The sequence below is a fragment of the Strix uralensis genome, chromosome 10 (genome assembly GCF_047716275.1).
Source record: "Strix uralensis isolate ZFMK-TIS-50842 chromosome 10, bStrUra1, whole genome shotgun sequence".
Classification (NCBI taxonomy): Eukaryota; Metazoa; Chordata; class Aves; order Strigiformes; family Strigidae; genus Strix; species Strix uralensis.
The window spans coordinates 2,902,894-2,928,973 of NC_133981.1; the positions used below are offsets into that span (position 1 = coordinate 2,902,894).

The 26,080-nt window shown below is 43.7% G+C and overlaps 1 protein-coding gene across 7 annotated transcripts in view; it reads left to right on the plus strand.

Annotated features, from left to right (window-relative positions):
• SLC6A6 (solute carrier family 6 member 6) overlaps positions 1-26,080 on the plus strand; it is a 118,075-nt gene that overhangs the window by 8,247 nt on the left and 83,748 nt on the right. For 4 of the 7 annotated variants that reach the window (XM_074878881.1, XM_074878890.1, XM_074878884.1 and 1 more), the window contains exon 2: positions 6,784-6,867. The gene's annotated coding sequence lies outside the window, so the exon portion shown is untranslated. Of the gene's footprint in view, positions 1-6,783; positions 6,868-13,978; positions 14,140-14,181; positions 16,015-26,080 lie in introns of those variants that run through there. The other 3 variants (XM_074878888.1, XM_074878883.1, XM_074878887.1) reach the window with 3 other exon arrangements.

The window sequence follows — 26,080 nt, forward strand, 5'->3', positions numbered from 1 at the left end:
TTGTATGATGTAATTCATTTAGGAGGAAAACTCACTTGTAAAGTTTATGGTCTTATTCTCCCTGAGACAACACAAGGCAGGGGAGATGAGAAGGTGAGCTGAGAATGTACTGGGACACCGTCATCCATCCTACAGTCAAAGCTTCAACCCAGTCCTCCTCTGGAGGGTCCCCTGGGACTAATCTATCTGCAAAAGCACAGACCCGGTAGCAGCCTGCTGTGCCCTGGGCTGCCTGTGCACAGGGTGTGCAGGGTTGGCATGGCAACACCAGCTTCCAGTGGGTGTAGGAGCATCCCTGAATCACAGCTCTACCTGCTGACCCATTGCATCTCCCGAGTGCTGGAGGGGAGTGTCATGGGAGCCAGTGAAAGGCTTTCCCTCCCAAAAAATAAATACTGAGAAAAGGGAATACTTATCTGCCAGGGCCTGCTATTGAAAAACGGATCTCAGTTCAATTAAGCAGGAAAAAGATATTGAGGCTTATTTGTATTTCTGCCCCTGAGCACAAAGGGGCTAGAAAGCAGGCGGATCCCACCGATTGTGTTCCTCCTGTTTGGAGATGTAATCGGCGTCTACATACTGTGCCACAGCCTTTCCTCATCTCTAGGGGTGGGGTTGGGGCTGGGAATGATGTATAGGGGTAGAAGACCTCCAGTGTGGAGCTAAAGACCTCCAGGGTAGGGGTAGGGGAGGGCTGGCCCCTGATGCAGCATCTCTCCCCCATCTTCTGACTCATAGCACACACTGCTAGGAGCAATGTTCACGGGGGATGGAACTAAAACCAGGGTCACCCTGTTCACTCAATCCTGACTTACCAACTGGAGAAACAGGCTCTGTGTAAACAGTACAAACGAAACGGATGTTTCACTCTGCTACTGATAAGTTTATCAGCAAAGCCAATGTGCACTCTGGACCCCTAGGAAAATACACAGAAAATGTGTTAAAGAGAAGTTGAGGGTCCTTAGCTAACCCCCAGCTTACCACGCCCTGGGTATCGGTGTCTGTGCTTTGGGACATGTCAGTCATTGCTCCAGCCAATGTGACTGCAAGGCTGGGATGTTGTCGTTTGTAAACACAAGGCCCAATCCTACCTGGGCTCTAGCTGTTGTAAGTTCTATTGAAATGGATGAAAAAGGACTGTTGCAAAGATGCTGGGAAAGATGAAAGCATGGCAAGGGCAGGCAAGGAGTGTGGCTGCTGCTGGGGAGCACCATGGCAAGGCCCTTCTGGACCTTGAGTGGGAGGTGAGGCAGTGGCCTCTCCAGCTGGTATTGTCCATGAATAGACTATTGTCCTTTGCAAGGAAGCAAAGAGAAAACTGTCTTTTCTTCTTCCTCAACTGTGGCACTGAGCCAGTATCACCTTACCGAGGGCTCAGCCTCCAGCTCGGAGGTCTCTCCGCTCCAAAATGCCTCGCCCATGTTGCCTCAAGTGCCTGCTCCGGTGCCCTGTTACACACAGTCAGTTTTGGCTGACTGGATTTTGTTCCCTAAAAGTGAGTGGCTGGGAAGGAGGTGGGTTTCACAGAGCTTATAATAGAAAGCTTGCTTTGACCTCCATGACAGAGAGATTAACGCCATTCCAGAATGATATAGTGCATGTTTTTTAAGGGTCCAAAGGCAATTCCTGTTTACAGAGCAGGACTGGAAGAGTCTGGTAGCATTCAGACTAGAGCAGTGGCTGTCCGGGATTCCTTCCCCATTGTTTCTTTTTCAAGTGGACTTTTGCCCTGCTGAGGGAGAACTTGAAACACCCCGTGCGGGGCTGAGCCCAGGCTGTTGCGGTTGTGCAAAATCATACTGCCTGTCTCTGAGATAAGAGAATGAGGAAATTCTTGCACCTCCCCCTATCCCTTCTCATCAAAGGAAACTACATCAGAGCTTCTTTGGGGTGATTCTTTCTGTTTGAGGATTTCCAAAGTTACTTTTAGAAACTATTTGAGGTCCACAGAAAGCTTGCCAATCCTTATGAAAAAATTGTAGTTGACAGTAAAGATCCATTTACAATAGCCTTGGACTTCCTTGCTCTGTAGATGCAGTCCTAAATGCTCTGGTCCATAGTGGTCTGACCTGCTGCTCATATGTTCATGCCCAGCACCTTTACCTCCACCAGTGTACGGGCACTGAGAGCTGGGCCTGTGGTTCTGCTCCCACCATGCACACTTTTCCAAGAAGTATGAAAGGCTTAAAGCATTCTGAACAAGGATAGTATCCATCTGCTAATAGCATCAGCCCTTGCACTTTTAGTATCTTTCTGGAAACCAGAGTGTACAAGATCTCCTCTCTGGGTAAATATATTCTCATGTCTGTGAGGAGCTCGATGCAAGTCAATCAAGTGAGCCAGTGGGGAGTCAGAAGTGGCATGAGCCTGGAATCCACTGTCTAATGTATTCCCTGGCACAGTCCTGGAGAGAAAACACAAAAAGGCCATACACCCAACGGACAAAACTCATCATTTCACTGGTGGTTGAATTTGCCTGATTCTGCTGTATTGTTACTTGCCTCCTTAAATTGCAGAATGTTCCCCTGAATTTTATTCATCATTTCTTGACTGATGTTGTGCTCAAAACATTCATGTTTGTCCAAATTGAAGCACCTAATCTGAGGTTACACGCCTTTAGTCAGAAAGGAGTAATGCACTGATCCCTTGTCAGGGCCTAAAATTTAAGGTGCTTTTTGGAAAAGTGACATTTAATAAGCTCTCATGTTGTCTTGTATGATTGTAGACTGACAATGTGACCCATGGATGCTCCTCTAGGTGGGACATATTTAGCTTGTTATTAACTTTTACCTTACAGAAGGATAGTCATGTTCATACACTGGCAGGGAACAACTAAGACTAGAGTCAGAGGCAGGGATTTTAGATTTTTTTTTGAGACTTAAATTCAGATTTCTAGGTGCCAGCAGCACTGAAATGAGACGATATATGAACATGGAAATCCGTCGTCTATGATATTAACAATACAGAGTTCTCCTTGAAGTAAAGTGCGAGGCACACTTAGAATATGCAAAGCTGTATTATTTACTCCAGAAAGATCCTGCTGCCAGTTGATGACACACTTTCCTTCCCCTCTCTACTTCTCATTTTCTGGCTGTATCAGGGCCCTCCGATCTTGGAAATTATTTACATTTCCTCTGCAAACCATGACTATCTTTGTCTCTCTCTCATGCCCTTTTTTTGCACAGTGCTTTTGGTGTATTTCATCCAGTTGACTTCAACCTTCTCCCACCACCGCGCACAATCAGTGATGGTGCAAATTGCTGCTGTATTGGCACCAGCCATAACCCGATACAGCTGGTGTCTGCTGGCCTGGGATTTTCTGAGGGCTCCTGCGGCAGAGCAGGTTGCAGACCGATTGAGACATGTTTGGTGGTTCAGCCAGGTTTGCCACAAGGGGGGGTGAAGAACAGAAACCATCTGTGGAAATTTACTGACTCTCTGAAGATCTCATGACTTCTTGCTAAATCTGAAAATTCCCAGTACAGCAAGAATAATTGTTTCTGAACTGCCTGTACGGCCTTTCATCATTTACCTGAATATTGCATGGTCAGTGGCATTTTTTTGTCAGTGATAGACAGCAGTCCATCATTTGCTGGAGGGGTGGAAGATAAGGAATTCATTAGTCAAGATACTAGTTTCTAGTACAAAGAACTTCCACACAGATGGTGAATTTAAAATATATATATTCAACAAATTAGCATGTAGTGTGCCAACTCTTGTGAAATATGTGCACATTAGGAGTATGCGTGGGAGCAAATAAGGTTGTGAGGAATCTTTCTGCGGCTTCTGTTTTCAAACAGTGATTTGCAAAGAAGTCTTTTGCTTGTCTTTTTTTTTTTTTAAAGGTTAATATGTACGAAGCTCTTTAAATCATCTGAAGTGGATCATGGTTATGACTAAGAGATAAGGAGGGATTTGTCTGTCTGACAAACTTCCCCTCTGTTTTTAGAGAAGGTTGGTATTTTCAGAAGTGGTAAAATACCACTGAGTGCAAAATGCAGGGCGTAGTGTAAATTGGAGTTCTGCCAGTTCATGGGTTGAGCAAAAACTGTTGAAATGCAAGATGCTTCAAGGCCCAGCTCTGTGTCCTGCACAAGAAAACCAGTGATGTCTCTAAGTAAAGCTCTCGGTCTCCAACCCGCAAAAGATCAATGTAACGCCTACTACAAAGTCAATAGGAATTTTGCTATTAGGACAATTAATGTTCTTAGTCATCTTTATATAGACCATATCATCTACCCATCAGAAGTAATGGTGTTTATTTAAAAAAATGAGGGAGGGAGAAAGGAAAAAGCCAGGAGAAACCAGAGAAAAATGCCCTGAGTCTGTGTTGTGCCTCCGGGCAGGGCACAAAGTGAATCTGAAATAATGTAATTTCTAAGCAAGCCATGGCTAGAAGTAGAAACTGCAACAGTGATAAGAGACCACCAGTACAGTCAACTCAAGCACCATTGAAGGCCATGGCTAGCAGAGCCTGTAAAGCTCATTCAGTGCACAGTGCAAAGCCCTGGTAGTGCCAGCAATGCGTGCAGGCTGGTTTCCCTTCAATATTTTTGTTAAGGCTTTGTAAAAACAAGGGACTGGCTTGTGCAGCTGTACCAAAGTCATGTAGACAGAGATCTTCCTACTTAGGATTGCTTTTAGGGCTGAGGACGAAGGGACAAGGTAAGAAGCTGTGTATGTTCCATACAGTGTTTCTTATAGTGGGGTCCATTCTCTAAGCCTTTGCTGCAGCATCGCTGTGTTGAAGATTCTGATATTAAATTCAACTGATTAACCAATTCAAATATTAACAAAACTGTAGCAATTTAGGGCAGGAGTAGGATATTTGCAGGTGGATGATTAGCTAACTGGATAATGATGGTCTCCTGTTGTACCAAACCAAATTTTTGGCTGCGTATAACATTTAGGGTGAGATACAACGTATTGAGATTTGACATTTTGAAAATTCTCTGCATCTGTCCAGGAAAGGGTAAAGAAGATAATCCCAAAGACCCCAAGAAAATTTAAAAAACACTAAAGATCAGAAAACAAAACCCACAGAGAAAAGCAGACACATGAAAGGCAGCAGGATCGCAGCCCCATACGTCATATAAAATGAATGCAGTTCATCATGCTGAATTGTTCATGCTCAGGCCATATATGTTCAGTTCTTGACAAAGTAATCTCTTTACAAAGCTACATAATGCAGCAGAGTCAGCTAAGAACGAGTTATAAACAAAGAAGCCATTCAGCTGTCAAAGCAATTTTCAGCTATATTAAAACAGAATAGGATGGGATGGATTCTGCGGAGCCTTCTGCTGCGCGCTGTCCCGGGGAGCCGGTGGCGTTACATGTGTGTGAATCGCGTGGCGAGAGGCAGCGCGTGCGCGCACGGGAGGCCGCCCGCGCAAACACATGTACGCACACGTGCGCGGGATAATCGCCCGTCGCCTTCCTCAGCTCGTGTTAGAAACTGCAAAACGCTTATTTAAATTGCATCTTCTGTCTGCACTTGGGGATGTCACCAAGTTCTGTCCATTCCGATGACGTGTTTTGTTTCCATAGAAACCGGTGTACTTTGGGGAAGGAAAAGCAGAAGGAGACTGAGAAAAGCAGAAAAATCAAGTAGAATAAGAGAAGTGTGTGGTGTGAATAGATCATTTGGGTTGTGGGGCTTTTAACAAAGTGACTTAAGCCTTAAGGTGGCAAGATGCCTTATTTATTTGTGGGTATGTCATTCCAGAAGAATTCAAATCCATTCAAACGTACATCAATTAAATGAATGCAGCATCCTATTTCTTCATCTATACTATCCACCATCAGACAGATTGTGTCCGTACTGGAGAGGCCAGGTTTCCAGTGTGCTTTCTGGTGACACATAACTCTGCTGTTTGCTGTGTCTCTGGTGTCATTAGCAGGTGTTTCCTATCTGCATCCCCAAACTGGGGAAGGCAACAGGCCCTGGGAAACTACAGATTTCAACTAAGGTTCAATGAAATACCTGTCAAGTCTCCCATAAAAAAGCTGTGTATGATCTGTACCTCCCAAGGGGTAGGTGGGGCAGGGAGAGGCATGCTGGAGCTATTCTATGATTTTTTCCTTCTTAAAACAGCAAACTTGCCATTGAATCATTTAATCGCTAATTAAAAATCCTGGGTAAAACAAGCTGTCTAGAGCTTTCTGGCAAACATCCCACTGACTTCAGTAGGGCTAGGATTTTACCCTTTCCTTGACTGCAGAGCTTGTTGTCACTTCTTATTCTTTAGCTATTCTATGTGGTTTATGCCAGATTTTTTTTTAGATGCACATTTTCTCTTCCTTTTCTCAAATGATATCTCACTGCAGCTCCAGCATATAGGGTCTAAACATGATGGATCCCAAGAGGTAGTCCATGACCAGTCTATCTGTGTTTCACCCACATCCTCTTCTGCTGTGACCTAGGAGAGAACAAGGAGGAGATGTGAGGGCAGTGGGAATTTCAGCAGCTAAAGGCCACCTCGAGCACCTCTGTGCGGGCATAAACTTGACTTGCGAGTCCTTGTTGCCAGAGCTACGCGGTGCTTACAGGGGTTCCCTCAGCTGGTATCTGACCAGCTGGAAGAAGGGTGGACCACTGTACTCTAGAGCATCAGCTGTTTCACCAGGGCTGAATGCCAGGAGGAAAACCAGAATCCTATATGTGTAAATGCTGTTGGTAACAGAGCAGTATTCCAGTTCTGTGTATGCATATTCATTGGTGCATGCTTCTCCTGTCTTCCCTTTTGTGTTTACCAGTCGTATCCTCTGTAATTTTGCTTTCAGAGCCTGCCTCAGAAGAGACCTATGCCATTTTTGCCTGGAGCTGAAGAACTCTAAGATGCACCCCCGCTGGCTGCTTGCTTGAAGGTAGGGATGTGCCAACAAACCCTGCTTCCCAGGGGCTTTTTGGCAGAGCGTGTTCAACTTTTTGCTGTATTCTTCATGAGAAGCTACTCTTGGTCACACGTGGCCCATGTATGAGGAACCTGAGCCAACAAAAATTGCCAGGACCTACTGCATTCTTTAGAGCTTAGGGCACCAAAGTACAAATCGACAGCGAACACCCTGATCCCTTACCAACACATTGGGTGGCAAACCCCACAGCAGTTGCCTGTAGTGTTGACGTGATTCAAGCCCATGCTGTTTAATTTATCTTTGTGTACCCAAAGCCGTGATATCTAACAGTACTGACAGTTAAGAGTCTCATTTTCTGGTTCATCGACAAATTATAAAAATAAAAAGAAACTGTGTGAAGGGGGAGATATGATTTTGTTGAGCAGCTCTAATCTTGGTTGTTTTCTTTGGCTTTAAACTTTGAATTTTACAAGTTATATGTTAAATGCTCTGCTTCACTTTGTATCCAGACAGAAAGAAGCGGTTTGTAAAAAATGTGCTTTGTGGGTAATGTAGAATTTTCCTCTGCTGGGGAATCCATCAGTGAGGATGTTTACTATATATTTATGAGATCCCTTGCAGATCTTTAGACTGGGCTCTCAGATGTTCATTCTCTTGGACTTTTTATTGCTAACATTTATTCTTCTTTTAATGGTGAGCTCTCAGAACAGTGCAGAGGGCTCAGTTCAAACTCCAGGCGAATCTTACATCACTCTTGGCTTGCAGCTGGGCTCCACACAGGACTCAGCAAGATTTCATTTAGCCTTTTCTATAGTGTTGGTTACAGTTCTCTAGGGGGGCAGGGAAAATTACTTTGGGCTTTAATGTTCTGTATTAGTTAATCTGTGATTTGCTTGTTCCAGAGGCTGGATATTATCTTTGATACTATGTCATTCTGTAAAGCAACACTGAGTGCAAGAGAGAGTTGACAGAGGATCTCTCATGCTACCGCTGATTCATTGCATGTACTTCTGCGAGGTGATGAAATACCTTGGTCACGTCAAAACTGCATTTCTAGATAGTAGCTAGTATCTAAATAATAGATATTACGTGACAAGTTTGAAGGCTAGAAGTTAATGTTCAGGGATGATGTCTGTACTCAAAAAAGTAATCTTTTGGAAGCCAGTGTAACTTCATGTGTGAGTGAGGAGAATTTGCATGACTGTAAGCTCAAGGATGGGCTGTTATTCAAGTACAAGGATGAATGAGAAAGGCTAAAAAAACTTTTAAAAAAAAAAAAAAAAAGTCTTTGCAATCCGGGTGTACTGTTTATCATCTTGTACCAAAATGAAATTTGTGCTGTACTTTGACTTGGGATTTTCTAGAGTTATCCATGTAGTGCTGGCTTTCATCCTCTCTCATCTTAATGTTTCCTGAATTCCCTTCCCAGGCTTTGGAATTTTTATCCTAATTTTTCTCCTTAGTTTTTAATGAAATAACAAAATTAGTGTTTTGACCTCAGAGTCTTCTCCCACACTAAAGGATTTAAAATTGCTAGGTGAGAGTCAGCAGGAGATTATGACAGTCTAATTTCCTTAGAAATGATATAGCTGAAGTATTTATAATAATAAGGCTTTGTTGCTGAATGCCAAGACTCTGAAAAAGGTCACTGAACCAGCAAGTTCTGGAAATATTTCCTAGATAGAAACTCAGGAGGAAGAGGAGCAGGGGAACACCAGCAATGTAATCATAACTGAGCATGTAATTTTCAGCAAAAGAAATTCCTTGTCAAGTTTAGTGTTTTTTCTTTTGACAAATTGCTTGTGTAGAAACTGAATTTTTTCAGTCTGTGCTGTTCCAAATTTTAAGCTTTTGGTTTTCTTGATGTGGTTATTTTTTTGACATCACTTAGTGATGATGAGTCCATGTTCGTGTGGCGTGATTGGTCAGCTCAGTCACGCTTAATGATTTAAGCCTTATAAACTGCATTTGACTCAGGAAAGTATCGTTTGGTTGTTGGATGCAGAGTCTGCCACATTACTCAGTGAAAATTACTCCTAATCAGAGTTTTGCCATGGTAGGAGTCAACAAGACTCAAATGGTGCACAGTGCTCCTGCTTGTTTGCTTTCCAGGGTTGCATCTTGCACAGTGTGTGTCTTGAGAATGACAGACATGAGTGAATTTTTAGTCATGCAGCTATTCTCAAAAGTAACTAAAACTGGATGCAAGGGAAGATCTATCTGATAATGATCCAACATATTCACAAATATTTTCTCACTGTTTCTTTACCACTTGTCAGCTGTCCCTTCTTTTCTTCTATTCCCTTTTATTTCTTCTTAAGTTTGTGTTTTGATGATGCCTGTTTTGTTTCCAGAACTGATCTTTGAATTTATAGTTTTGGTTTTGAATATTGATGAATTTACATGTATAAATGTAGATATATAAAGTGGTTGCTTTTTTATGGAGATTGATTTCTTTTACTAAGCAAGAGAGTAGACCTGGATACAGAAGTTGCAGGCGTGTTTGTGATCAGTCAATCTGTGCAGTTGTACCAAGCGACCTTATAATATAATTCATGCTGTGATGCACCTCTTGAGGCTTGGCCTGGGTTCTTACTGGATGATGGTTGCTTTACATTATGATGGTGAGATGTTTCCCTTTTCCTGAGAGAATTTGGGGTATGTTCATTGATTGGTTTTGTTAAATAGTTCTGGTTTTCCATAAGATCTTTATCACTGGGTAGCTCCTTCAAAAACCTGGTGCCATCTCCAAGGACATTACCTCTGTAGTATCTGGCAGCTAGATTAAAAGCAGGTTACAGTACAGCTTGTTTTGTATGAACATTTGTAAGTCAGCTGTTGAGAGAAGTTCCCCTGAACATAGAAAACCTGTGAGTTACACGTGTTTCCTCAGGAGGTGTTTTTGTTAAAGAATTGCCAAAGACAATACAAAAATTAGTCTTGGTTATAATGTAATCCTGATACAAAATGCATCATTTCTTGTTGGTAAATGAAGTGTTAGGCATCAGCAAGTATTTACCTTTACATTGTTTTTAAACTTCTGTTTGTGCTGGAAGGTAGGGTGAAATATTTCCTAGATGGCCAGACTATTCCTAACTATCACAGAGCAGAAATTCAGAAACATTCCATTTCAAAGGATGCTACATGATCAATACAGTTACACCGGGGTTTTATTGGATGTCCAGAGCACGTTTTTCATTGTCTTTACACCTCAATTTTGTTTCTGTTTTATTTCAGAGCTTTCCAATTTTCTATTATATCAGCAGTTGCATGAGCTACCTTTCCTTGTGCTCCTGCTTTGATATATGCCTATCCATCCATGTTTTTAAGAGACATTTTTCCTCTGTGCACAAGAAAGAGAAATTACTGTTGGTTAACTCATTACACTGTGATACTCTCTATCTTGGCTCAAATCACTACATAAATATAAATAATATTTATGTCATACCACTTTGTAACTGTACGTGCTTGTTACTTCCACTTTTCCTGTTCCTGGTGCTTGAGCAAGAAGAAATCACAAAACACTGAGAAAATGTTGGTGTATGTGAAAAAACTTGCACAGACCTTGATTCCATGAAGAACATACAGACATGCTGATAAACAGCTCCTTATCTAAGAAATACTTAAGAGAGTGTTTCTTAAATGAGAATGCTTCTCTGAAACTGAGCATTTGGTTGCTGGGTTGTTTTTTTGTTTTTTTTTTTAATATTTCAACACCCTGCTGATAGTGTTGTGAAATCCTTGCTGGGCTTTAGCCAACTAACTGAATAAACTTTTACTTGCTTAACGATTTTATAACTCTTCTATGTGAGATAAACTTGCCATTTTTTCATTTAACTTCTCTCCTGCATTTTGTGTACGAATAGTATCTAATCTCATGGAGACTCCAAGTCTTTGAGACTTAAGTTCTTGCGAAGTTATCAAGTACAGCAAGCAGAACATGTTTGGACAATTATCAAAGTTCTCATAATGTTTTTCACTGATATTTTTAGTATTATTGAAGATAATTACTGTTATATTATTGAATACATTGAATTTTCTTATATTCTGTGATGTAATTTTCTGCTTTCATATTTACATTTATTAGTACACATTCCATTTAATTTCATTGTTCAGTGTGTGACATACTTCAGAGAAGAACCGAGATCTTCCAAACCTGCATCCCATAAGCTATCTGCAAAGTAGTCTTTCTAATGGTCAACCAGCCCCTAAAATTCAACTGGAAGGTTAGGATCTGACGTATGGTAATGTCACTGAAGACATCAAATTACTGAGTAGGATTTCTTTAATTACAAAAGGATTGAATAGGAACAAAAAATATTCACTACATACTGCAGACTTTCTCACTCTCTGATTGTTGGTACTATATATCATGTTTCCAAGCATTCGAGTAATGGATACAAAATTGGAAGCAGGAGGAAAGGTATAGAAATCATACCTAAAGGCAGTGAGAGAATGGGAGAATTCTCATTCAGCACCGGTGAAATAAATTTCTGTCCACAGGGCATAGGCATTGAGAGGAAAATAACTTATATGAAACCAAGGGCTGAAACAGCCTAATTTTGTTCTCTGGACCCAGGTAAATTTCATCCTAACACAATAAATAAATACATAATATAAAGTGAAATGCTATTTCCTGATTCATGATCTTGTTAGACTCCAAATAAACATATATCATGCTGGAATTGTAATAACACAGGCTTAGTACATATAGAGGGAATTGCATCCAGCTACTAAATATGAAGAAAATGTACCAAAAGGGAATGATTTAGAGGAGAATTAAATTCTCCTTTAGAGTCAGTGATGATTCTGCTCTGTTTTCCCCAGAAGATGGTCCTTCTCATAAATGGACATTTTTACATATTTTCTTTCTCAAGCCAAAAAAAAAAAGAAGAAAAAAATCCTAATCCTACTGATATATAAAGAAATTTCAGGTATTTAGCTATATACTATCATTATGCTATAAGCTGAAAAGCGACTTTAAAACATAGAAAGTTCAGCAAAATAATTCAATATAAAATTACTATATAATAATATGTAACAATATTAGCTAGATATGTGTTTGTAATAATAGAAAACTGTTTTCTCTTTTTTTTTGCACTCTGTCACCTGAAAATGTTTCTTCAGACTCAAACTATTTGGCGCCTGTGTATGTCAAATATTATAGGAATAGGAGAAGGAATAATAACAGCAACAAATTATTTAATTATGACTACAATTATCACTGCTGTTCTTATTATGAATATCACTTGCTGTAAGACCTGCAATGTGGCTGGCAATTTTAAGACACTTCAGTGCTTTTACTTTGTTCTGCAGAGTTCATAATCCAAGGACAGAAGTCGGGGAAGAAAATATCAATAAGCAATTTATGGAAAAACATATCCATAAATCAGGAAGCTTCCTTATAGCAATAGAAGCGTGCTCTTAGGTGGGTTTATACAGAAGGGACTTAGCAGATGAGCAGTGGGTGCCTGGACAAGACTTAGGATTTGGACCATGGTGTGATGGCCTGGAGCACGTATGGAGTGTGGTGCCATGAAACACAGGGCTTGGAGCAGGTGGCTGGAACCTTCTCATGGCGATAGCGAGTGCATGGAGGAGCACCAGAGATTTGAAGGCTAAAATTTTCTCCATGTAGGATGGGAGACTGGTTGAGGAATTCAAAGCCTTAGTAGGGGAAGTTCTTCATGAGCATTTGTCAGTAGGGATATGCTCTGAGATGACAGCAGTGGAGCAACCATGGTGTAAATCCATCTGGCTATATAGATTTCAGCGCCACCCGGCTGAGAATTTGGCTAGCAGCTTACAAATCCCCAATGTTTCACACACTGGCGTACAAAACAACCGTTCTTTCAGGCTGTTGTGTAATTGTGAGTCATTAGCCTCTGCTTGAGGATGATCCAGCTACCTTGTCAAGGAACTGGAACAGAACTGTGCATCTCAGGTGACTTAGTTACACAACATGGCAAACAAATTCCCTCCTCCAGCATTTCATGGGCAGTCCCTTGCACATCCCTAGGGAGGTGTTTGGTGCCATGGCCTGAGTTTCTCCGCACAGAAAGGCCAGATCTGTAAAATTGCTCCTTAGCCAGCCTTAAATCCCATTCAAGTTCTCAAAATAGATTCAGGAGGATTGTGCTGAAAGGGCGATTTTCACCCTTCATGGCTGAATCACCATAACATCTGTGTTGAGTTACGCTACAGCTTAAATACTGATGGAGGAGGATGAAGATAAGAAATAAATGGCCAATACCTCTTTAAGAATCCACAAGAGCAAAGTAATAAAAAAGAAATACAATAACTCAGATAATAAAAACATTATCTTATAGATTTCATACAAACTTTGCCTTAGGGAGGCCACCTGGCTTGTGTTTTACTGACACAGCTGTTCAGACTTTTTTCCCTTTGCTACATAAAAAAATAGATGAATCTGAACAGCTGTTTGGGTTAATTTTTTTAATGCCTTCAGTAAGTAAAAATAAAAGCAAATGACATGAATAAGCAATGTGAAACCGCTTCCAAAAATGCTTTAAAAACTTTCCAGAATAATTCCTGTTCATCATCCACAGCGAATAAAGGTCTGTTGTCTGTGGAAGGAGCTGAGCCTGAAGGGCAAGTGGAGCATTTCCACTCACTTGCTGACCAGGTGTACCATTAGCTGTCCAGCATCTCTTCTCTTCACAAAAGAAAGACTCATTTAGATCAGAGCAAATTGGCAAACACAGTTATGTTGGAATCAGTCCACAGTAACCCCATTGACTTCACTGAAGTCACTTAAAATTTCCATAATTGAAACGGAAAAACAAAAACCAAAACTAATTTTGCTTAAAACCATCCATAATCAGTTCCATTGCCTTCCAGGGAGCTACTCCTAAAGTTGAAGGGAGAAAGGGAACAGAGCTCGTAAGCGTGTCTGGATAGACATCATTTTCCAATGAAAAATGTCATTTTTTGCTATTTTCAAAATCACAGTGTTGCCAGGGGTGGAGGAGTCTGTGCTGATTAGTGCTGCCCCTCCCGACACACAACACACTAATAACATCCCAGCAGACTGAAAAGGAGTCTGGTTTAACTGGGTGATGGAATGAAACAAGTGGGAGTCGTTTTGCTTTTTGTTGCCCAGTGTTTCACACACCTCTAGCGGCAAACCCTCTTCGTTGCCAAGACAACCCCGAAGAAATACGAAATCCAGAACAATACCCTGTGTACGAGAAGCCTCGTATTCTTTAGTGCACGCGTTCATTTTGAATGTCAAGAGAAACACTGCCCTCCACATCAACCCAGGTAAGTCCAGGTAAAGTTATAAGTGATGGCTGTAAGATTATAATGACTTGCATTTATAGATTGTCTTTTGTCCTGACGGCTGCCAAAGCTTGAGGGCCGGTACTGAGAGCCTGAGCAATGTTATTCCTGCAGTGCAGCATTACCTAAAGCTGGCCAGACAGTACCAGGAGGATTCCTGAGGGCTGCTGTGAAAGTAAGTCAGGGCTGGGGTGCTGACTGCTCTCCCCAGCCTGTGCTGCATGTGAAGGTGTCTGCAGCAAGCAGGGAGTGCCAGGCTGCAACGATCTGCCTTTACAGTGGTTTCTAAAGATTTCTCAGGCAGCTGAATGCAAGGTAGCGCAGCCATAAAGGTCTTTTCACTCAGTGATTGGGGTGGACTGAGCTGTGCTTGGTCTTTAGGTCAAAGGAAATATAAATGTGCCTTAAGCCTCTTTACTTAAGGTCTTGGCTCAGTGCAGGACAGTAGAAGGTCTGGAGCTTTGGGTTTGTTAATGCTTATTTATTTAACCCCAATGAATGTACCTTGGACAAAGGTCCAGGAGGTCAGAATAAACATCTTCAGACACTCTTAGGGCATCTTCTTGCAGGCACTAGCCTCAGAGAAAGACTATGCGCAAGTTTGCACGTAGAAGCTTCGCTTTTCCAAATTTTCTCCATCTTTAAGCTTCCCGTTTTATTCCCAGAGGCAGATAATAAGTAATATTTTTTTTCTGAAGAATGCTAGGAATACTCTTATTACTACACAAAGTTGTCATTGACTGCCTCATTAGGAATGGTTGCACCCTTAGGAAGTAATCGAAGATCTCCATTTGGTTAAAGCTCTTTGGTAAATAGGGGAGCAGCACTTGGAGCAGGGGACACTGGATTCTGCATAGCGATGCATCCATTTTACAGTGCACCCAGTGTGAAGACAAATCCATTTTAGCCTGCCTTGAATCATAGCAGCATCCCAAAAGTAAACAGGAGAAATGCCATCATCTTTTGCATCCTTTCATTCTTTGGCTCCCCGCTCCCTGGGTTCTGTCCTGTATCAGCTGCCTGTCAGGATGTTCCCAGCAGGAAATTTGGCAGCATTATGGGTGTATCCTGATGAACTTGGTCTTTACGTGGGCAGGGATCCCTGAGGGATTGTAGCCTCTTCTGCTGCACCCCTAGAACCACATCACCTTCCTCTTTTGCAATTTTGTGCTGGGATCTAACAACTCCGGGACTTTTGGCTCTAAAAGGTAAGTAGCAGGTAGTTTGATGTAACAGGAGCACCAAACCAGAACAAACCAGGTGGTGCTGAGGACTCCATGTCTATACTATTGACACTTGGGGTTTAGCACTAGCTTAGTCCTGTAGACTGAGCTCTGAAGCTGTGCCTCAGTATGAATCGAAGCACAGTAAGTCGGATTCACTTCTGAAGTACACACCTGATCCAGACTAAGATACAGATGTAGATTAGCATTTTAGGAGCAGAGGATCAAACTCGCCAGTACTGAAAAGCGACTGTTGTGTATTTGAGCATCATGGTGAGGCACTCTGAAGCAGAGCTGGTTCTGCTTTGATGGTTCCATTAGGATATCCAGAGCTTCAGCTTCTATTAATGTTGACAATCTCTCCCTGGCTGCGGGAGAAGGACCCTTGTGAATGAGATGTGGGGCTGTACAACAAGCAGCAACCCTGGAAGCAACAGTTCTGCACTGTGCCTCATTTGTCTCCCTCAGGAACAAACTCTACCGCGCACTGAGAACCATCACACCTTCGTGCTATTGAAAGATACATCCTGTTAGAGCTTTGGCTGAGGTATCCCTGAGCTCAGGCCATTCTTTGCTCCCGTTTTAGCACCTTAGAAACAAATTGAAAACTCCTTGCTGCTCAGGAACAAAGGAGGTATGTGAAAGAACTGCAATTTCATAAACTGTTGAGTGGGAGTTGAAGCTTTTATAGAACATCCCGTTCCAAAAGGAAACAAATGACAGTCTGACGCTGCCGGGTAGTAGTGACGTATGCGGGTGCAGCGTGAGTCAGTCTGTGTGAGATTCAGATACAGACCTAGAGGGAAAACATTTGTGGCAGCAGGACTGATCACATGCTCATAGATGGAATTACCTCAGCTCATTTTTCATGCGGGTGTTAATATATTTGCTGCACTTCTTGAGCAAAAAGGCAAATAGCAGCACGGAGGAAAAAGTCGCATGTAGGAGCCGTTCTATCTGTCTCTTCTTGCAGCCTCCTGCTTCCCACCCACACTCCTGCACAGCCAGTGATAATGTATCATGAGCCTTTTGGTATATCACTGTTTCGTTCAGTAAAATGGAATGTGCTGCTGTTGTTGTTATTATTTGTGTCATTTGGAATCCCAAAGCATGTCCCGTTCCAAAGGCATAGGTCCATGAATGGGACAATTAAGTGAATTATTAGGAAAATATTTTGTTTATCACTGAAGTAGTGTCTCGCTTTAATAGTTTACAGCTCAGTTGAATGCTTGTATTCATTTAAAAATGAAAACTGAAGCCTAAGGATCCTTTTAAGGCCCTAAAGGAATCTGTAGAGCTAATTCTCTGGTGTGTGCGGGGTACGTAATGATGTAAACTGTGAAATGAATTGGCTGTTTACTGGAAAGTTATGGTGATCTCGTGGATAATGTCAGTCTGAGATAAGAAACCCTGGCTGTGGTTTAAGGACAAGGAAGCTTTAGTAGTAATGCTACCTTGGGCATTCTCATCCCGGGCTTTTTTTTCCCACCATTTTACTCCAGCTCAGCCCTGGTTGTGCCCAAATAACTCTTCCTGTGACTCTGCAGTGAGTTGCATCAGGAACTGATGGGGGTTAAAAGCAGCGAACAAAATGCCCTGTAAAATAGTAAGGATTTTATGTTCCTCTTTCTTGTTTGTTTGTTTTGGTTTTTGTTTTTGCAGTTTATTTCAGCTAGATCAGTTCCCTGATCAGCATGGCCCCTGGGAACAACTGCACCGGCCCAGCTGAAAGGCCCGAGTGTTGTGTGGCAGGCGGGAAATGCTGGCAGGGACTGATGGTGGGAACTCTGTGACAGCGTTGCCACCAAAATCTGCAAATCAGTAAACCGTAGCTGGTAAAACATTGCTTCATTCAGCAGCAAAACAGAACAGCTGCTGTGCCTCCAGAAGGGAAAAAAAAAAAAAAAAGGGGGGGGGGGGGGGGGATGTTATTTGGCTACAGAGCATGTAGCCAGGGTTGGAGGACAAACTGGGGGAAGGATTTGGGATCAGGGTACTGAAGTCTCATGGACAAAAAAGGCCTCAGAAAGCAATAGCAGCCATCAGGTGTTTCCCATCTCTTGTGCTAGAATCTCATAAACGTAGTTGACCTTTTCATGGAGGTTCAGTCAAATCTAAAACAGAACTGCAGGTTGGAGCTGTAGTCTAACCCTCAGACAGGAACTAAATAGTGAGCACAGATCAATGATTCAGAGCAAAAGCAGAACTCTCCTCGCACTGGAACAGACAAGTTTGCTGTGTGTCTCTCTATGTGTAATTGCCTTATTGACATTTTAAAACAGTGTTAGACTGGGGGAGCTCACCCAGCACCCTTCCCCACTAGACACGGAGAGGGCTTTGCTGGTGTAACTTAAACCAAGTCCATAGGTGAGCAAACCACTCTGGGGTGGCTCTAATCTGCAGCAATGCTAGCAGAAGCAAATGAGTAGAAAAATGCTTCATTACACATTTTGATTATAGCACAGACCTGGCAAACTGGGCTGGCTGGTCCTGCCACAGAGGGAAGAGGACTGGCTTGAAGCACGTGGGGTGCCTATCTCCCTGAAACGGCAAGCCCAGAGCTGGAGCGGTCTCCCCAAGTCATCATTATCTGCTGTATCCTTCCGTCTCCCCTCCTCTGCCCTGGCATGGGCACCCTCCCCTCTTATCACTGGGGTGGCAACATTTTGTTTGCACAGCTGAGCACTCTTGAGCTGACTCTGCATCCGTCAAGGTCATAAAGTCATTCAATCCCTTGACCGAAATACCTGTAGTAGCCACAGGACTGTGCTGCTTCTGGGGTAGCTTGCAACACCAGAGGGATAACTTTCCTGCGGTACTACAAAGCAGCTTTCCTGGAAAAGGGGATGGTTTGCCAGTACTGCAGAGTGGTAATTTTATGCCCATAAAGAGATCTTATTGTAATCTTAAAGCAGTCTTGAGAACCAGCCGCACCCTCTCTGTCCCAGTCTCAGATGAAGTGCCAACACGGTCAAATAATGAGGTGTTTGCAGCATGTGCCAGTGTCCCAGGGTGGCTGGCACAGGTAGCGACAGCTGGCAAGCCTTTAGCATGCGGCACCACTCTGGGGATGCCAGGAGAGGGGTTGCCTGCTACTAGGTGTGAAAGCAGGGCTGCTCCTCCTCCTCCTCCTCCTCGCCGGATGGCATCCCCCACAACAGATTGCTCACTGTAGCCATCGTCCTGTGCCGAGCCACACTCTCTCAGCTCCTTGCTCTCCCTGACAAACAGTCCTGGCTGTTATACTCGGCACAAAGCTCCAAACAAATGCCGAGGGGCAGCCAGCATGCTCAGCCCCACCGAGGGCCGCGGAGGGGCTGATGTCGCTGGCCCACAGCCTGCGGGCATGACTCATGTGGGGGAACAGAGAGCTCTTCATGGGCCGCAGGAAAACACGAGCCGCGTGGGAGGCAGCGCGGGAGGGCGTCGCTCCAGGAGGGAATGAGACAAAGGTGCTGGAATGATCCTGGGAGCTTGGGGGGTGGGGTGGGGGGGTCGGCCACACCTCGACCCCCAGCACTGAGGCTTGGGAGGAGGTCGCCGCCTCTTTGGCTTTCTTCCCTTGGGTTGTTCTGAACAATTCTGCCCGTGTTTTAAGAAAAGATCAGGGCGGGGGAGAATGGTTTTATTTTAGAGGAATTCCCTGTGACTTGAGCTGCCTGAATTAGTCAGGAGCCAGGGAGATGGAGCAGAGGAGGATGGTACATGTCCAGAAACAATACATAGGCAGGGAGCTCAGGCTCCCCCAACAGCATGAACAGTCGTGACTGAGGCACGTCCTGACATTAAGGTACATTTGTAGGGGTGTCTCGCTGCCCCGAATCGGCAGTCGACTGTTCTGTGTCAGCAAACGGTGTTGCAGGGCTGACGGAGGTGTACAGCACCAGGGCGATGTTTTTAGCAAGGCCAGGGTGAAGCAAATTACATGAATGAGCACAAATACAATCAAATCTGCTGTCACCAGAGAAGGGAGGCATCTCCTGGTGCCTGCCAGAGTGGTTAAGATGGAGGGGAAGGGAGGATGCTCACGGTCTGCATGCAGAGCTGATGCTGCTGCCTCTTGGGGAAGGGGCTTGTGCCGCTGCTTCTCTGTCTATAAAGTGAAATTCCTCAAAGTGATGGCACTTGTGATCGTGCTGACATGAACAGTGGTTTCTGAGCATTTCCGAAAGTCTTTGAGATTGCCTAAAGAAAAGCATCAAGTACTGATGATGATAGAGTGTATTATGTCTAATTATATGAACCCTGGAATCGGCTATTTCCCCTTTCTTCCGTCATTCTGATATAATTGGAAGCAGGAAGACATTCACAAAAGAAATATTGTTTCTGTGAGTTACCCAATGCAACCCATTTTTGCAGATTTTCACTGAAGGTTCAGCACCAGCAAATTGAAATAATCCTACAGACTTACAGAGAGTCTAAACTGGCCACTGCGTCTGATTTTACTAAATGGTTCTTTTGTGTCTGCAAGGAATCAAGTGAAACCTCCAGATTTAAATATCATTGAACTGTAGGACTTTGGAAATCCAGATTCAGCTGTACATCAGCTTCAGAGCCTGAAGTTAAGATTTGTTATTGTGAGTGCACATGGTGGGAATCAGAATGAATAGCAAACATGCCAATTCAGTATTTAACTACGAGTCACATGGAATCAAAATAGACAGCTAGTTCCATTAACGGAGAGGCAGACAGAAGCACTGAGCGTGATTTCCTATAGATGTGAGGTCACACTTGAATAAGTTGATATGGTTGTCAGGACTTTATGAAAATGCTCACAAACTGCAAAGTTTCATGAATTTTCTCATGACCAGAGATTCACACCGTGTTTACTATTTGCTATTCACTACTATCACTTTTCACTAATAGAGTCAGGAAAACAATGTCAGGTGACTGGTACGATTGATCAACATATCTAATGAATAGCCAGGACTGAATAGTCGGAGCAAAGGGATGGTAAATGCCTTAGAGTTAGAAAGTGATGGGCCATGATTTTTTGTGGGCAACAAATAAAGTTGGAAAAATATCAGCTTTAGTTTTCAAATGACTTGCTAACTAAGATAAGGACGTGTGCTAAATTTGCAATTAATATTATTTTAAAGAATAGATCAAACAGCTCAAGCAGATTTCCTCTAACTGACAAGTTCCATTAAACAAGAAAGCTCATTCTTAGTAGGAGATTTTAATATAACATTGAGAACAGAGAACAAAACAATGAATGGAAACATATCAGCAGTCAATTTCCTGAGTATTCAAGCCTGCATTATACTTTGTTCTTTGCTACAGCCATGGCTCTGTAATTATCAAGCGTATTCATAGGACTTTTTCCTATTGACACTCAGCGTGAGTGTGGCTGGAAAGAGATTAAGCTTTTGTGGCAGCCATTTGGATTTGTCTAACTAAAAACAACCTGTAAGGCTGTGGGGGAACTGTATGTCTCAGGGGATTTGTGATGGTCTGCAGAACCTATGGGTCAGAGGGTCAGAAGCGTGTGTGGTGGTAGCGTGCAGGACTTGGAGCTCTGTCACACCACCTTGGCAGCTGGTGGCAGTTGCTACTCGCTGGCAGAGCTGGCACAGTCGTGAAGCAATAACTGATGATGGGGCAGATGCTTGAAGTTGTTGTGTGACTAAGACACGCTTGTTGGGCCACGAATGGGGATCTCTGGGTAAGCCATTGCTCATCGTTTTTTCCTCAGAAAAGAAGCTTTGTTCCTCCAGACCCTCATCTAGTCTTTCCCATAGACCCTATAGCTGCTTCTCAACTGATAGTTCAAGCTGACTCCTAGATCGCACTAGGCCAGGTTATCCCCCATCCCTTCTACTAGTGGAGCCTCATTTGGCTATTAACTGTTGTCTTCATGCTTCTCATGCACCCCGTGCCTGGGAGTCCACAGTGGTGTTGGAAGTGACTTTTCTAGGAACTGATCTCTGGGCAGCTTTCCGTGCAGGTTTGCCTCTCTTTGCAGGGAACATGGAGAGGGTGCGGTGGGGAGTGAGGATCAGGGCCTGGGGGCTGCTGGGGATGGCTGTGAGGAAGGGACAGGGGTGGGCACGTGGCAAGTGGACTGCAGGGAGGTGAGCGAGGCAGAGGTGATTGCTGCAGAGCTGTGGGAGAGTGAGCTGGGAGGTGGTAGCACCTTCAGCCTGAGGCTGTCCAAAAGGTTCACGTTAACACTCGATGTAAACAGAGCCTTGATTTCATTTGCAGTAACCTGGCATTTCCTTTCTGTAGCTGGACAAAGCTGTGCCCGTGCACAGATCCGCTGTCCAGGCAGGAAGCATTTCTCCCAGGGAGCATCACATCTCTTTGCCATTTGGTGCAAGTGTGGGTGGAAATTCAGCTCCTCAGCTTGCAGCCCAGCTTCATTCCTCAGATTTGAGCATGCACCATGTCTTTCTACACAGTTCTCTGTTTCTGTATAAACAACCATTTTAGCCAAAGATGGAAAACCAAAATCCTGTTTACTTAGGCTCCTTCGCAGTCCCATAGAGCAGGAGCGTTAGTGTTGGTGTTCTGGCTCAACTCCAAATCAGGTAATTACTGTGCATTCTGCCCTACTTACACACCCCCCGTAGTTTCAATTAGAGCAATTGTTTTCATTTTTCTTTCCTGCCCTGTCAAGTATTAATACAGTTGCTGTTAAGCTGCTCGTGTGGTCCCTTGCTTAGGTGTTGTGTTTCCATGGTAAAGGCAGACATCCTCATATGTACCTGGACCGATTCCTCATTGTCACAAACTGATGTAATTCCATAATGGAGCTGCACTGATTTGCACCAGGTGAAGGTATGGCCTTCCTCCACAGAGTGCCACGTTCCTCTCTCTAATTAAAGACTCTGTATGAATGCTCATGATCTATTTATTTTTCTACTCATTCTCTAGCTAGGTTGCAAATAACCTGAGGTTCGAGTAGTCATTTACACTTATGGTCACAGTGCTGGTATAGAGAGAATGTAGCATGCAGCTTTTTAATGTGCTTTCCCCCAGCTATCTAAAAGTGGCTCTATGGGATATCTGAGCTCTTGCACTCTTGGCTGTAGTCAGGTAGACAGAGTTCATAATGTGTGACGTTCTATGTTATGAATTGCTGGAAAATGTGTTCTTTGGAAACAAATATCTCCAAATTTATCAGGAGAATTAAGAATGTGGAAGGATGCCTGAAAGCTACACAGCAACAGGAGATTACATACTTTTGCAGCTTAAGCCGCCTGGCATATTGAACATTAATGTTCACAGCCGAGGGCCACAGCGCTTACTGTGCTGTTGATCTGATTAAGAGAGCCTTCCTTTCATCTGGTAAAGAACTTGGCTTGAAATGGCATGTGTCTGGGCTGGTGCGCTATGGGACACACAGTGGGGTGAGGTCTGCTGTCTGATTCTCTAGTCTATCATGTGGCCCATCAGATGGTTCTCACCATCAATGGATCGCTGTTTGGGTGCATGGACACTTGAGCATACTGTGCATGGCTATGTTGCTCAGCTGCTCAAGGCCGTGGTAGCTGGAGTCACGGAGACATTTCTAGTGACCTCCCACTAGAATAAGGACCATGTGCTGAGATACAAGTAGGCTGTCTGTGATTTTCTGTGTAATCAAGCGTTGCCTTTCCCAGCACTCCTGTTGGACAGTTTTCTGAAATGCAGAAAATGCATTTGTGGCTCAGTACTCAGCAATGAAAGAAGCAGGGAGCAGATTCTCTGCAAACATCTGGTTGATTCACATAGGAGGCAGTGGAGTTGCCCACTCGTATGCCTCTGGCACTATATAAGATACTGTGATATACTACAGTGCCTCCGTGTGTCCCACACGAGCTCTGTCTGTCCCTTAAAAAGGATGTGGGTCTCCTGTAGGTCTTGCATTTTACCTGCCAGGCCCACGCAGGTGCCTTTGGTGGTCACAAACTTTTAAAATAACTCTAGATGCCTATATCCAGACGTCTCAAACCCACCAACTGGTGAAGTGATTCAGCTGAACAAATACTGATAAAATTTGTCTTTAAAATGAGATGTTGGAAACTAAAAGATCCTCTGTAAAATTAGTAGCATTTTCATTCCAGATTAAAGCTAAGGCTGTACTGTCAGCACCAGTGGAGGATGGGTGGTACCTTCACTCAGCAGCTGAGTGGTCTCCTGGTTTGGGGAAACCTGGGAATGGGATGAATGGATACCTGCGGCTGCCAGGTGTGTGTCTGCAGCTCTCATAGGTGACATTGTGCTCGAGGAAGCACGGAGGCAGGTCTCTATGAAAGTGCTGGCTTTAGATTGCAGAAGCTGTTCCCTTAGGGTGATACAAGCTGCAGTAATCCTGAAGCCGTTCCTGCTAGCTCTCTTGTATTAAGATGACCGGGTATCTGGTCCAGCCTGGCATGGTGGGTGCATAGATGTGATACAAAAGGTCCCTATATACTTCCCAGTCCCATGGCAAGTGCAGATCAGCTAAACTCAAGGATCAGAGACCAACATCTCACTTTATCTGAACTCAGAATTCTTATGATTTCAAGTAAACCATCCTGACTTTGTGTTCTCACACTGCTCTTTTTTCTTAATAATGTATTTTTATCCATATGGGGAAGTATTTTGTGTCTTCAACAGCTTCCCTGGGCTTCTGAATTTCTAAAATGATGGTGGCACTGTAGGTTTAAAATGACAGTCAGCGTGACCCCAGAGCTGACCACCACTCTCTCTTCCTTATGCAGTAGCTGTTTGCAGAGTCAGTGCAATTCTTTATATACAGGTTTTTTTCACCCCCTTCATGCAAAACAAAAGGGTTTGGTTGTTTTCCCAAAGCAAACAGTCTGTGTCAGCTGTCTCCCACTAACAAAAAAAACAAACCAACCAAAACAGCATGAGCTTTTATATTCACATCCATGAGTGGCAGGTCACAGGTTCCCTTCAGAAGTGACAGGGAAGGTAAACAGCTCGGAGCACACCGTGTTTGCCATGCCATTCCACTGCACAGCAAAAGCTGTCCCCAGCCTTTCCCCCTCTTATGCAGCAAATCGCATACTGCTTTGTAAATAGCAGTTAATAAAAAGAGGCCAAATGATCGTTCTTACCAGATCCTTATTACAGCCTGCCCAAAACTTTTCCCTTGCACCAAAGGCCTGTAGGAATTTAACCACCATGAGCTAAATCAGGGAAGGTTTTAACTCTTGGGCTCAATACAAAACCAAATCAAATATGAAGGAATACACCTTTCATGTTGTGCTCTTCCAGAAAAAGAAAGTTTGAAGAAGACAAAAGCCCAAAACACCAGAAGGTTTTATTTGTAGTGGTCTGTATGAAGCCAGTTGTTATCCTATCAATTGATTGTGTAGCCACTGTTTATACAAGTGAAAGATGGCACATAAGAACGTGTACCAGCAGTCTGTGTTTTCTGATGAGGCCCTGCAGTTCTAAAAGCAGAAGCAGGGAGCCTGGCTGCTGTTCGGGTGTCCCCATGGTGGCTCACACAGGGGTTGGAAGGGACAAGATTAACCACCTGCAATTTAGAAAACCTTTAGAGATGTGCTGCGTTTAGATGGCTACTGCTGTGGGATCAGGCTAGCATCACCATTTCTCCCCAGCCATGCCCGGAGGAGGGCTGTGGTTTGCTCCGTTAAACCTGGAGGGGGAGGAAAACCAAAACTTTAGGCTGCAGTTTTGGTGCAGTAAAAGCAGGAGAGCCCACCACTCCCTGACACCCTTGTCTAATGTTTGCAAAGGGTGTAATTGCAGTATCCCGCCCAGCTTTTGCACAGGCTTTAGAGGAGAACAAGCAGATGGAAATCAGGTTTAAACTACCCTCACCTTCTTGAAATCACTCCTCAGAGAATTATTTACCAGGTAGTGTGAGCCCAGGTAACGTACTCCAGACCGTAACGAATCATAAGATTGCTGACAGAGACCTGACCTCAGCTGTGCACAGAGGGAAAAAGGACAGTTTTGAAATCAATTTGCTGTCTAACCAGTTGCCAAGGTAGAGGTTTTAACAGAATGGATGATATTGTCCTTAACTCAAATCCTGCCGGCCACATTTCACACCATCTGGAGTTTGTGCAGAGCCCGCTTTGGGAAGTCGGCCAATAAAGAATTACAATAATCTAATCTCGCCACGATAAAAGTGTGAAGAACCATTTCAGAGTCTGACTGGAAAACTACCGCAACCTGTCAGTGCGCCTTAGATGGTGGCTGAGAGGGCATCTGATGACACGCTGAAAAGCGTGTCTCAGGAGATAAACAGGAGTTGGCTCGTACCAGCCACCGAGCTGAAAACAGTCAGATTTTCATCAGCTGAAACAAAGGGCAGAAGGAAAATGTAACTGCTGGGCTTGGGAGAGGTGACACCCCCCCCTCCATGCTGATCCCCATGGACACCAAGGCACTCGGCACTGTTTGGGAGGGCTGGGGCTATGTTTTTACAGCAGTTGCTCCAGAGCAACTGTCTTTTAAGCCTCTGCAGCAGTCTCTGCTGGAAACCTTTTGTTTCACACTTTTAATTGTTTTTCAGATGGGATAAGAATTGGTCCGGTCTTTGGTTTCCAGTGTTATGGAGTTCCTAGTGGCAATTCATTTTCTCCCACCCTGAAAAAGAATTGCCACATGGCTTTCCCCACATTGTCTGCATGTGGCGAAATGGATTATTTCACTGTAATGGCCGCTAAAAATTTTAAATGGCAGCTTTCAGGACTGGTTGGTGCCTGGGAGACAGGGCCTTTGCTTTAGCG